The sequence below is a fragment of the Lissotriton vulgaris genome, chromosome 3_1, assembly GCF_964263255.1.
Source record: "Lissotriton vulgaris chromosome 3_1, aLisVul1.2, whole genome shotgun sequence".
Lineage (NCBI taxonomy): Eukaryota > Metazoa > Chordata > Amphibia > Caudata > Salamandridae > Lissotriton > Lissotriton vulgaris.
In genome coordinates, this window is record NC_141689.1 from 2,074,057,252 (window position 1) to 2,074,071,399 (window position 14,148).

Below are 14,148 nucleotides of genomic sequence, written 5' to 3' on the forward strand. Positions count from 1 at the left end.
CCCCACCAACCCCTAAAGAGGCCGTCAAGAACCTGGGTGTCCTAATGGATAGGTCTTTGTCCTTTGCGCTACATGCTATTAATCCTATCCTGGGCTTTTTTGAACCATCCACCCGCCAAGTCATAGTCCAGTCCCTGGTTCTCTCCCACCTTGACTATTGCAACGGTCTCCTGTTGGGGGCCAATAAGTCAGTGGTCAATAGACTTCAGAGAGCTCAGAACGCCACGGCTCGAATCCTTTTTGCCCTCCCCAAACACTGCCACGTTTCCCATCTTCTTCACCGGCTTTACTGGTTACCGGTGAAACAGAGAATCGAATTTAAGACCCTCTGCCTCACCCACAAAATTGTACACGGCCAGGGCCCCCATATACTACAGGATCTCTGCACACCCTATGTCCCCACCCGAACCCTACGCTCTGCTGATCTCCACCTTGCCCGGACCATCAGAGTTCGCAAAAGCAGGGCGGGTGGTCGCTCCTTCAGGTCCCTTGCCCCTGCCCTCTGGAATTCGATTCCTATTGAGGCACCCGCCACTCAAAACCACTGGCACTTCCGGAAATGCATCAAAACCTGGCTGTTTGCTTCTACCCTGAGGTCCAATTCTTAGGCCGCTCTGCTGTACTCTATCGCTCTTTCTGTCTGGTTGTCTGCAAGCGCTGGGACGCCCCGTTGCTGGGGCAGCCATGCGCTATACAAGCCCATTTCACATAACATAACATATGCTTTTATCTTACAAGTATAGCTTTTTGGGTGCTTCAAGTGCCTAGTATTATACTGTACACTTTATTTTGCACACTAACAGGTATATCTGCATTTGTCTGCAAAATAATTCATGTAGTTAATTTTCTGAAACCGTGAGTGCCTAAGACTCTTAAACCTGTATTGGCTCACCTAAAAAATACATTCAGTATATCAAAGCACATAATCAACTTGTTAAAAAACAAAGGATAAAATCATGCAGCAAAAACGTGTACAAGCTAGAGAACATCCTAATTCACGTATTCTTCAAACATTCATACACAAATACCTTAAAACGTGCCTCTTGTCTGTAACTAAGGCAGGCAGATGTAAAGTGGTGACGTGCCATAAATAGGAGTTGCACCACTCGAGTAGCACCCTGTCACATCACCGTGGAAATCTCAGTGTCGTAGATCTTAAACAAGTCTAACATTACTCTACGAAGCTGACTTACCGGGTTTTTTCGATATTACCCAGGAAACAATCACAATTTCTCTTAGAGTGCTCCTTTGCATCACATGTTGCCTCATAGACATGTGCTGGAAGAGTGTCCATCTAAATATACAGGGGCAGATTTATGTTAACTGGCGCATCCCCAGGGATGCGCCAGTTAACATGCGCCACAGTGCGCCACAGCTCCGCCAGCCATGGTGCGCCGCATTTATAATGCGGCGCACCATGGTGCAAAAAACGGCACAGATGCGTGACGCATCTGTGCCGGAAATGTGTCGCATTGGTGGAGTTGCGTCGCAAGCGTGACGCAGCTCCAGCAAGTCTCGGGGGTGCCCCATTTTAACAATGCTGCGTCAAGACCTATGCCTGCTTCAAGCAGGCGCAGGCTTTTGACGCAGCATTGGCTTAAAAGTGACTGAGTGAAATCTCATAGATTTCACTCAGCCACTTTTGCGAGGTGCACCTGCCCCGGAACGCCCACCCTGTGCCGGAACGCCCACAAGCGGCGCAGGGCTTTACAACGTGACGCATCTGCCTTGATGCGTCACGTTGTAAATCGTTCGTAGGGATGCGCCACGTTTACGCCGCCTTGCGTGACGCAACAGCGGCGTACACGTGGCGCAAGGGCCTCATAAATCTGCCCCTAAATACCTCGGGTGTAGTATCATCCAAGTAGGATTCCATCTTAATTAGTAAATACCTAAATAGCATATAGTGCTTTTGCTAGTGAGAATTAACGCTTCACGCTTCACATACCAATAACTTTGATCACCTTGACTGTAGTTCTAGGTATAAGGTTTAATTTTCACAGCAATTCCTGACCCCAATCTCTTTAAGCGTTCCCTGTTTATTGCCTAATCAAATGCACTTTCTCGTCCTTTTCATTTGCAAAAGAGCATAAGTCGTCTTTTTATATATTCCTATGCAATGGGTAAACACGGAACCTGTTTATAACAAGACCAGTTATAGGCAGTTATTTCTTCAATGCAATTAACTCCAAGCTCTAATCTTATTAAATCTAGCGGGAAACCCTGGCCTAAGCTGAGGAGTGTTCTCAGAAAGTGATTCTCAGACTCTAAACACATGTAGCGTTAAGCAACTCCCACTGCTCAGCCCAATAAACAGACAATTCAGTTGTCTTCATCTTGCAAACCCGAATAATTAAACTCACTGGGCCCAACTCTGCATTTTAAGAGAGTGCAAACATTTTAGGCAGGGGCGGCTCTAGGATCATGGCGTCCCCGGGCAGGGAGCGTAGGTATGGGGGCCCGGAAGAGGGGGCCCGGGTGGGACGGAGCGCGAAGGCCAGTGAAGGGGGGTGGGTCAGGGTGTTTGGAAGTGGAACAGAGCCAGAGGCCGCCACATCCCTGCCAGGGGCCGCCACGCTAATATGTATCCATCCTCAGAGGATTATTATATTAAAGATATATATTGGCGTGGTGGCCCCTGGGGTTTGGTGGCCCTGTGCAGGTGCACAGCTTGCACATGCCTAGGAACGCCCCTGTTCTAGGTCAGACTGCAACTTTGACTGCTCTCTTTTTAGGACCATGGTGTTCTATGAAACATTCTGATACCAAATTACCCAAGTCTACTCTCTCTTTCAAGTGAAGCACTCTTTAAAGTAAAGGCCTTGGTTGTGCTTTTGAGTTCAGCACGATATAGTTGGTCTTGCTTGTTTTAATGGTGAGATCTGCTTGCCCTATATTCTACAGTAAATAGTGTTTTGACCGCTCCGTTAGAATTAATAGTACTTTGTCATCTGCATACATAAAAATCGCTATCTTTTTCTCTTCCATTTTTGGGGTACCAAAGTTCAAGTGGGTAAAATAATCGTCAGCACCATTGATCTAGGAATACATAGAGTAATCAGCAGAGGAGCCAGAGCACAACTTCAGCGTAGCCCGTAGGTATTCCAGAAAACTTTGCATCCATCCTTTTTGGCATCCCCTGCTGATGTCAAATTTCATGTAACAGACTTTGTTTAATAGATGCAAATGCTGTTTTAAGGAAAATAAATGTCAGTACAGGAGCATATTTTTGAGCTTGCAATATTTTGAGATAATCATACAAGTTTGGGAAACGTGGTTGACAGTACTTACTCCTGACCTGGGCATGACTTTCCCTTCACCATCAAGTAGTCAGATAAGCCAGTATTTTACTGGATTTTAATTGGATCCTTTCTTGAATCCAGGAGCAAGTAACTAGTACACTACTTAGAGCAGTATTTAAAATAGCAGCAAACAACTCCCTGCAAAGTTTTATGTCAGAACAGAAGGAGTCAATGAGCACCCTATCTGGGCCAAGGGTTTTATTTGTTTTTTTTACTTTTAATATTCTTTTCACCTTTTCCAGTAGTAGTAAGAATAGACAAGTTTACTCCTTTCTGCCTTCTCCCCTAAATATGACCCAACCACATGCCAGTACTTTGCACTTTCCAATGAGCACTAGAGGATGAAAATGTTCACCCATTCGATAGATCACACATCCTGGCTCCAGATAACCGGGCTACCTGAATATCCCCATGTTACCAGATCCCAGGATCATTTGCTATTCTTATTGTCTTCTACTGTTTTCAGTCCTTGACATATTTTCTACTGCAGCTGCTTCTTCTTGTGCACTATCTGTGCCCTTATTTTCTTTTTTAGAGGACTCTTCACCAAAAGAACAGGTTTGTGATCTGAATGCTCTGCTTAGCTGGGCATTTGTTTGTTATGCAATCTCAATCAAACCAATTAAACTCTTTGGTTTGGTTCAGTTTATTTTTAACCCTTGTCTGGCAAGATCCTGTGAAGGGTTGTGATAAGTTAGCAATCAAGATCTTAAATGAATGAATCATGCCAGACTCCCTCCAGACACCATGCTTGATTACTTTGCTTAGTTCTATCTCAACTGACTTATTAGCATTTATGTAATAGCTATATAATGTTCTGACTTCCATCTTATCTCATGCTATTGAACATTTCTAACTCGGTAGCCATTAAAGGCCAGATAGCTAACAAAGGGTTCAGGATTGCTCTCCATCTAGTACTGCACCTCGACAATGAACACTGTCAACCAGGCGTCCAGGATTTTAAAAACATAGTACTCTAGTTTTATCTCTGTGAGTGTTTCTTATTGGCATATCAGAAACTGTCTTGTTATTCAACCACTTGAGGTAATCTTAGACAACAATTGATCTCCCTTTCCACAATCAATCAATCAATTAGGGGTTGGTAAAGTGCAACTACTCATCCATGAGGGTCTCAAGGCACGGGGGAAGATGGGCGATTCCATGGGGTGCTGGGGTCTTAAGGTCCTTCCTGCACTGGGGTAGTGTGAGAGATTGCCGGATGTGGAGGGAACGGTGTTCCAGGCTTTGGTTACTTTGGCTGCAAGGTAGAGGAAGGACTTTGCTCCCACTCTAGTCTTGCTGATATGTGGGACAGTGGCCAAAAAGAGCTGGGCTGATCGGTGGTGTCTTTTGGGTGTGTGGAAGGAGAGGCGGCTGTTCAGATAATAAGGTCAGGTGTTGTGAAGGGCTTTGTATGCATCGGTGTGGCGTTTTAAGGTTATTCTTCTTTCAACTGGAAGCCAGTGGATATTGCAGAGATTTTGGGTGATGTGGCCGGGGGGACGTCGAGGATCAGTCTGGCTGCGGCAATCTGGACAGTCTGGAGTTTGGGGAGGAGTTTCTTGTTGATTCTGGTGTAGAATGTGTTGCTGTAGTCCAGTCTGCGGCTGATGAGTGTGTACGTGACAGTTTTTCTGGTTTTGGTTGGGATCCATTTGAAAAGTCTTTTTAAACAAACAGAGGGTATTGAAGCAGTTCGGGGTGATGACGTTCATCTGGCGGTTCATTGTGAGCGATGAGTCTGGTGTGATGCAGAGGTTTTATGCGTGGTCCGTCGGGGTTGGGGGATTTCAGAGGGCGGAAGGGCCACCTGGATAAATTCCATACAGAGGGGGTGGTGCCAAGGATGAAGACTTCTGTATTTTCTGAGTTGATTTTCAGGCAGCTGTTCTTCATCCAGGTGGTAGCGGCTTACATTCCTTCTTGGTAGTTATGTCTGGTGATGTTGGGTTCTCTATTATCCGTATGGGAATTCGTCCTTCCTAATCTCTTTTACTGACATATCTTGCACCATGCTCACTATAAAATCTCTCCAGACCAGGACTATTTTGTTTTCTCCAATACTGATGGGTCGAACACATTAAAGATATCAACCAAGGTGAATCCAGGAGGCTTTGTAAATACCCCATTGCAATGGAATGAGATGCCCTGGTCCTCAGATTCCGAGAGATAAAGGCTGTCACCCTGACCCCACCACCTTCTCCCATTGGCTGGCAATACGCTGCTCTGCCCTTCTTGAGATACACAACTGGCCTTCATCTTTGCCTTCAGCACTCCTTGATGGGCTCTCTGGAAACATGCTTGTGCCATCCTCTTGCTTAGAGGCTTGAGTCCAGAATGGAGAGTTGTCTCACCTCTATTCCTCTCATGTCCACTACACCACATTACGGGCTCCTAAGCAAATATTCAAGCCACATCCTGCCACATCTGTGAAGTTTGCACATAATCTTCGGAAATAATCTCCTCACTCTATCAGCCTCCCTTCTACCTTACACTTAGCCTTTCATAGATCTTCATGTACCCTTCCATTCCCTCCCACCATTGTTCCTTATAAATCACCCTCTTCTCGAATCCAATATCATTGAATATTCACCTTGAATGATGACTGTTCATATTTTCTTCCGGTGATACTGAACAAACAATAAAAAGCATTAAAAAAAAACCAACATTGTTAATCCTGATAAGTGTAACTCTTGAACCATAAGTGGGACTGACATTTTACATGTTTAATTCTGTTTCCATCCTTTCTCACTGGAGAAACCTTTCCTGATGCTTAACTCCACTTCAGTGTCAGGAAACAACAATCATGCTCAGTTGCCTGCAGCTGCAGGTCTTAGTCCTTTTTAGATCTTTCTCGTTTTCTGTTACTATAGTTTGAGCCTCATGATCCTCAGTAAGGGTTGGTATTATTGTATAACTAAAAAATTATCCATAATCTCCTGGAATGCAGCGGGCCTAAAAAACAGTCCGGAGAAATTGGCCTTTCTTTTATCTCTGGAACCAAATATAATATGCCTCCAAGAGACATGGTGCCCTGATAAAATCCAAATAGGGAAAGACTATTACATTCTTGAAGGCAGCGCCACCTTGAATAAAAAAGGTCATGCTAGTGGGGGTATAGCCTGCCTTCTATCAAATAAAATAAATTGGAACTATGGGCATTACTTGGACCCTAGTAAATTGTTCCAAGTAGTTACCATATTCAGGTCAGATAATCCAAAAACTAATAATTGTCTGGCCCTGATTAATGCTTACATCCCACCAGAAGCTAGCTTTAATGCAATACTTAAAAGGGTTTTCCTGCACATCCAGAGTATCAGGGAGAAAGATCCGATGACGGATATAATTTTAGTCGGGGACCTAAATTGCAAGATTTCTAATTTAAGCATAAACTTATTCAGCGATAGATCTAGAGAGGAAACCCTCTGTATTCCCCGGGCAATGTTTCCTGAAAGTATAAAAACAAACAAACGTGGCAAAATATTATTAAAGGAGTTGGTCGAAATAGACGGGATCATAGCGAATGGGAGACTTCCTTCGGATTCCCCGGCTAACTTTACACATAAATCCTATAGAGGGAAATCAATTTTAGATTATGTAATAACGGGGATCCACTCATTTGAGTTACTGAAGGACCTCATTAATATTGACTCACCGCTAAGCGATCACAAAATTCTTTCCATTTCACTGAACATAAAGCCTCCAAGCTGTGATCAGTGGTCGCTGAATAATGCCCTAACAAATTTCCACTCTAAATCAGGGAGGTGCTACTGGAACGCGAGGGCGCATCGAAATTTGGAAATATTGCTGGACACTGCAATCTCTGAGGTCCCGTCCTGGCACGGCTTTGAAATCGAAAACTTTTGTGTTTTCATGAAGGCAGTGGTAGCGGGGACAAAAAAACTCAACAGGAAAAAATTTAACAGAATTTCACCATGTCCTTTGAGACTTCTAAATACAGAAATAAACAAGCTAGTAAGGGCTCAATATCTAAATAGATCGTCGGATACAGCACAAAAAATAACTAAGCTAAAAAGGAAAAGGAGAAGGTTACTGTTCAGACTACGCAAAGAAAAAGAGGATACTATTTGGGTAAAAATAAGAGAAGCTGCTATTCATGGGGAAATGAGGCAATTTTGGTCCCTCATAGGCGAGGGGTGCGGAATGAGAACAAGCCCCGCTCCCATTGCTATTGAGGAACAAATATGGAGGGAGTTTGTCTCTAACCTCTACGCAAGTAATAATGCAGAGAACCCTCAAGTGTGGCAACAAGAAATCAGTGAGCCATTAGAACTTTTTACAGAAAAGGACATAGATTTGTCTATTAGTGAAATGCGACATTCCGGGACCATGGGCCCGGACGAAGTGCCCATTAATGTTTTAAAACAGAACAGGGCTAAATGGTGCAAGTTACTCTGTCCAGTCTTTAATATTTGTTTACTAAGAGGCAAGGTTTTACCGTCTTGGAAGGGAAGTATCCTGGTGCCGTTGTTTAAAAAAGGAGACCGCCTATCCCCCCAGAATTACCGCCAGATTGCCTTACTGGATGCAATCGGCAAAGTTTTCACAAGATGTCTGCTCAAGCGTATAAATATCTGGGTGGAGCACTCGGGTGTTCTTCCACTTGAGCAGACGGGCTTTAGGAAAAACCACGGTACCCTGGACAACTTGGCAGCCCTTCAGGTAATAACATACAAATATATTGGAGCCAGAAAGGGGAGAGTCTATGTGGCATTCATAGATTTCTCCACGGCCTTTGATAAGGTCGATCGTCAACTACTGTGGAGAAAGCTACACTCGCTGGGAATGCCCCATGGTCTCTTAGGTCTGGTACAAGACTTACACGATAACACATGGTGCAGAGTATTATTGGGAGGGGAAAGAGGCTTATCCCAGCTCATACCATCTGCAAATGGCCTCAAGCAGGGCTGTCTTTTAGCCCCCCTCTTATTTTCCCTTTACGTTAGTGACCTGCCCTATACTATATCCGCAGGTGAAGGCATTGCCCCACGCTTGGGAGATTCATACATGGTTGTCCCCCTTCTAAAAAAACCAGGCCTCGATCCAGAAATACATGCAAACTACAGGCCCATATCTCTCCTGCCCAGTCTGGCTAAGATCGTCGAGAAGCACGTTCATTCTGTGCTTTCTTCCTTTCTTGAAGACCATGGGTTACTCCATTCTACCCAATCTGGCTTCCGCTCCAACTTGAGCACTGAGACCGCTCTTTTGGAAGTTAACGAAGCCATTAAGGAAGTGCTTGACGCAGGTGGAAGAGCAATGCTGGTGTTGTTGGATTTGTCGGCGGCCTTCGACACCGTCCCACATGAGAAGACTTCACGAGATCGGTCTCAGAGGGACGGTGTTGAGCTGGCTGAGATCTTACCTAGCGGGTCGTCGACAAGTGGTCTGGGCCCCCCCGTACTCCACCGAGGTGCCGCCTATGGATGTCGGAGTCCCACAAGGGTCGGTGCTGAGCCCGACCCTTTTTAACATCTTCATGACTCCTCTGGCGGTACTGGCGGAGTCAATGGGTGCCCAGATCATATCTTACGCTGACGACACCCAGCTCCTCTTCACCTGCAAGAAGGGCATGGAGTTCGACGGGGAGAGCATCCGCGGCTGCCTTGGGGCTGTCTTCAACTGGTTTCAGGGAAGCAGCCTCAAGTGCAACCCAGACAAATCTGAGGTGCTCTTCTTCGGCTGTCAGGCAGAACCACCTTGGCAGGAATGGTGGCCGGTTTGCATGTCCCCCCCTTCCTCCTCATCTTTGGTCGCTAAAAACCTCGGGGTTAAAATTGATAACACCCTGGCCTTGAAAACACAGATCACAGGCCTTACGGGTACCTGTTTTGGTCTAATGATGCGCAAATTCCTTCCTATGCTCCCTTTGGCCCACAGGAAGCTGACAGTTCAAGCTTTGATCTGTTCCAGGCTTGACTATTCAAATATCCTTTACTTGGGATTGCCAGACTATCTCTTGCACAAACTCCAGGTTGTCCAAAATTCTGCGGCAAGAGCCTTCTTCGGCCTACCCCGGCATGCCAGATCATCTGAGTTGCTTTCCTCCCTGCACTGGCTTCCTATTAAGAAGCGTATCATATTCAAAGCACTTACTCTGGCCCATAAGGCACTTCATCGGGTAGGGGCCTCATACATTCAGAAACGGATTTCTTTCTACAAGCCCACCAGATCTCTCCGGTCGGAAAATCTTGGCCTGGCAATTGTACCTCCTATTAAGAAAATCAGAATAGGTGGACGTTCTTTTAAATATCTCGCCCCCACACTATGGAACTCCCTTCCCGTTGATCTCCGCCACACTCCTAATTTGTTTGCCTTCAGAAAGGCCTTGAAAACCTGGCTTTTTCATTAGTAACCCTGTTTTGTTTCTGTTGTTGCTCTCCTTTCTTTCAGTAATGGGTCAGAAAGCGCCGGGACACTCCTTGGAGTAGCCGTGCGCTATATAAGTCACCCAAAAAAAAAAAAAAAATACATCTCTTGCCTAATGTACGCAGGTGATATACTGATTTTAGACCTCACCCCAAAAGGACTCAATAATCGTCTTCAATTACTACATACATTCTCCGAAGAGCATTTCCTGAAAATAAACATCTCTAAAAGTAAGGTAATGTGTATGGAGGGGAGAAAAAAACTGAGGTTAGAAAACTTCAATTGGGAATTGGGAGGTCAAAAATTAGAAAGAGTGTCATCTTACGTATTTTTGGGAAAGGTTGTCAAAAGTAATTTAAGTAATAAACCCCATATTGAAAATAGCTCCCACAAGGCAAAATCACAGGGAAACGGCCTAAGGGCACTATATAAATCGACTGGTAAAAGACACTTTGGGTATCTGCTGGAGGCATTCCGGGCAAAAGTCCCCCCAACTCTGCTTTATGGCATAGAGTTTATCGACTTAGTTGAATGGGGTTTTTTAGACACTGTTGAGGGATCCCTCTTGAGAAGTTTAGTCTCGGCTAATAATAGCTGTAGTACAGCTGCCCTTCGTTTGCAACTCGGGCTAAGAAGCAGCTGGGCACAGGGCTTGGCAGGAGTCATTCGCTGGGTAATATGCCTGATTAAGGGAAAGCCAGCAACATTAAGATCCCTAATCAAAAAAGAGTTGATGGGCCCACTAAAAGAGTACTCAATGCTTATAAAGAACTATAGGAAGGCCCTTACACTCTTCGGATTTGGAGGAAGTCTCCCTCCTAGACCTTTCTACACAACAACTAAAGCTCACATTAAAACATGCCACCTGGAAGTTGAGCTATGAAAGGGATCGTAACCTGACTTCACAAAAAAAGGGGACAAATCTAGCAGTTGACTCATGTTCGTTAAGACAAATACAACCATATGTCACTTGGAATATGCCCCATGGCGTGCGCCGCTTCTGGCTACTCCTTAGGCATGATCTACTCCCATTGAATAAGCTACTGGCCAAAAGGTATGGCATATCTAACATATGTAATTTTTGTAGCAGCGCAGTCCAAGACTCCATACATGTCTTATTAGTTTGTCCAGCATTAATGGCCCATCGTCGGCTGTGGGTAAAGCCCGTATGTATTCAGCTTGGTATTTTATCTGCTAGATCTTTGATTGATGCAATCTTTTGTCCTCCGAATTAACTCTTTTGCCATAGAATTTTTATTTTTTTTAAATGTTTCTTAGAATTGTACTAGATGAATGGCATGACATTTTGTATATTTCTGTAAAATTGGTGGATAACATGTGGTCTAATTTTAATATGTTTAATCTGTATTCCTGTAATATGTGGATCTCCACGGAGTTCCAAAATCATATTTATAAATAAATAAATAAATTGTATAACTAACATTATAAGTGTGAAGCATTGCAAAATACATTCTTTATAGTTGTCATTGCATCCACCGAAGATTATGCCAATGGGTTTTGCCTGCCTATATATTAACAGAGCCCGTCATTCATGGACCTGCAAGTAGGCAGGACTGATTCACTTCGGCTTTCAGTCAAAGCAGACAAACAGCGCTGCAATGACAGGCTCTCAAATAACCCTGTCAGCCTGGAAGACTTTTATGATGTAGCAACAGTGGGTAGCAAGTTTTATTATCAACTGTTGCTACGCCATAGCAGTTAGCAGATTTAGAATCTGGGTAAATGATAGAGGCTTCCTATGAAAGCCATGCATAACAAAGCAATAATGAGGGACAGTATTTACATTTGTTACATATATTTAGCCTTTACAACTTTAGTTTACAAATTGGATACTCTGGACCACTGAACACAGTAAACCAAATAGTATTAAAAGCACAGCAATAATACAAAACTGGTATGATGAACTGCAGCAGCTGAAGAATATGTATATTTTGACTGGTACAAAACACCATTAAGGATTAATGTTCAGAGACTCATTTTATTTAAGCTGGCAGGATTGCCCAGTGAATAAATGATTCAGTGCTTTGATATACAGTGATCTGCAGGATGCAAGCTTGACTCACAACTGGCCTTATTCAGCCTTTCATTCTTTTTTAGGTCACTTTGAGCACCATGTGTCATATCAATCTTTATTGAAGGATTACAGCCATTACAACATTGAAATTCAAATTAACCTTCACATGTGGTTCTTAGAAGTTGAATTCAGAACATTCACTCAGCTATGAGACATTCATTTTTAGAAAAGTTGATTTTGCTAAAATTATGTTAAACATATTACTGTGGCACTCATTCGTCACATATCCAAGGGATTGAAACATTCACTTCTTGCTTCTCTGCATGTCCTTGTTTAAATGTTTAAAAGAAGTTATTAAACATTGTGAGCACTCTTTCACAAGATCTTTACAGCAGCAGAGTACTTGAGGATTCGATCTTGTTTAAACAGAGGCGGCAACTTTTGTGGACCAACCAAAGTTCCATGTCTGCTTTGTTTCACCTACACCAAACAGGCCGTATCTCAATCTTGACAGTTCCCGTTTAAATTTGAGTGAGATTGCCTCTATAAGGTAAAGTTAGAAAGTATTTTGTGTGTAAGGATATAATTAAGTGCTGACCTGCTTGAGAGGGAGGCAGGAGTTGTCTTGTGCAAAGAAGCGGTGACACTTCTGGTACTTGATTCATAATTTCAGTTGGTACCATGGTACAGGTAGGTCTCAATGTTCCTTCAACTGAGCATTTCGATACAGTTTTTCTTGGGCTTTAAATGAAAATTCTTTAGCTCCTGACCTGCCCAATGTTCTTTAAATCAAAATGATCTTAAAGAACCTTGTTTGATCATCTTGCAGTTTTGCAGTAGGAAAATTGCCATCCCACCTGATATACTGTTTTTGTAAATCAGTTGCTACACTGATTTAGGCCTGAGGTGTTGGCAATGTCAAAGTAAACAGCCTTCTGAAGAGAGTGCACTGTACTATTTCCAACTTCTCAATTTGTGACATCAAGAAGATTTTGCAGCCGTACCATATAGAAGTTACATATTGTCCTTGTATATCCAGTAGCAAAGTATTGAGTCGCTTCTGGAAAGAGTAGGTAAGGCTACTCTCTTAAACTTTGATTTCCTTGAATTGCTCAATGAAGGAATCTTTGGTATTAAACCACAGGCAAAGGTACTTGTAGCTGTCAGCTGCTTTGATGGTCTCATGGTTTATGTGCTGACCACTATTCCAGTTGACACTTTTGCCAATGTGCTTGACTTTTCATGGTTTATGTTTAGCTTGTTGGCTACACAGTAGGATCCCAGCTGATCTAGTATGAGGAGCACACTCTGTTATTTATGAGGATGGGAGTCATGTTGGCTACAAAGAAATTAAAATGTAGGGTGAGGATGTAATATAGCCTTATAGCTCGCCATAGCGAGCTATACCGGCTATTAAAGCCCCGCTGCAGCTTTAAAGTCCCGAGCCGAAGGCGAGGGACTTTAACAAATTAGAGGGACTTTAAAAGCCGGTATAGCCCTGCTACAAATGGCTATAAGGCTACTAGAACATTCTGCCACTAGAGGGCAGAATGTTTTAACAAATAAAACAAAGCCTTCAAGGAGCTTGAGGGGATTGAAATCCCTCAGGCTCTCTGAAGCCTTTGTTTACAGCCAGAGCTGTGAACAAAGAAGGATTGGAATGTTGGAGCTCCAGGCTTATACCAGCCATTATAAGCCCGGAGCACTCCATTGTTTTCAATGGAGCTACCAACATTCCAATGTCCTAATACTGATTTATATTTCCTGTTGTGTAGATTTTGCTGATTAACGAAGAGCCATCACCCATTTTAACTCATACCCATATATCTGTATGTAATACCTGTATGGCTTTCAGTGGGGTCCTGTAGATGCCCCAGACTTTCAGCCTGAGCCATAGTTTATTGCGATTTATTGTATGGAACCAAGTTCATCAATCCATAAACCACACAAAAAAATCTGAAAAAATGGATAAAAGTATCAAGTGTTTTTTGAGTTATATTGGGAATGCCATGATATTATCGAGTGTGCTGTGGCTGTCTCTATAGACTGTTTGGTAGCACAGGATGAGATCTAAGCGGCTCTGGGGGTTATAAGACTACCAGACTCACGGTGGCAGTGGTCTGTCCGCTACATTGCAAATTCAAAAGTCACTGCAGCTGATAGCCACGGACTGCGCCAGGATGATGGCGGAGCTGCACCATAATGTAACATGCTGGCGCAGTCCCGCTCAGCATATTAGGAGTTCCACCAGCTCCTGCCATGAAAAGGTTGGCGGTGGAGGAACTAAGTGGGCCCTTCAGGGCCCCCATGTGCTTCTGCCACGCGGACACATTCTGTCTGTGTTCCCCCAAAGTTTAGGATTGGCATGGACATCACCATTCATGTTGTCCTGGAACTTTTTTGCCGTTCCCTTTGTGGTGC

At 43.7% G+C, this 14,148-nt stretch overlaps 1 protein-coding gene across 1 annotated transcript in view; it reads left to right on the top strand.

The window, feature by feature from the left end:
* SGCZ (sarcoglycan zeta) overlaps positions 1–14,148 on the top strand; it is a 1,984,974-nt gene that overhangs the window by 1,555,161 nt on the left and 415,665 nt on the right. The window lies entirely within an intron of this gene.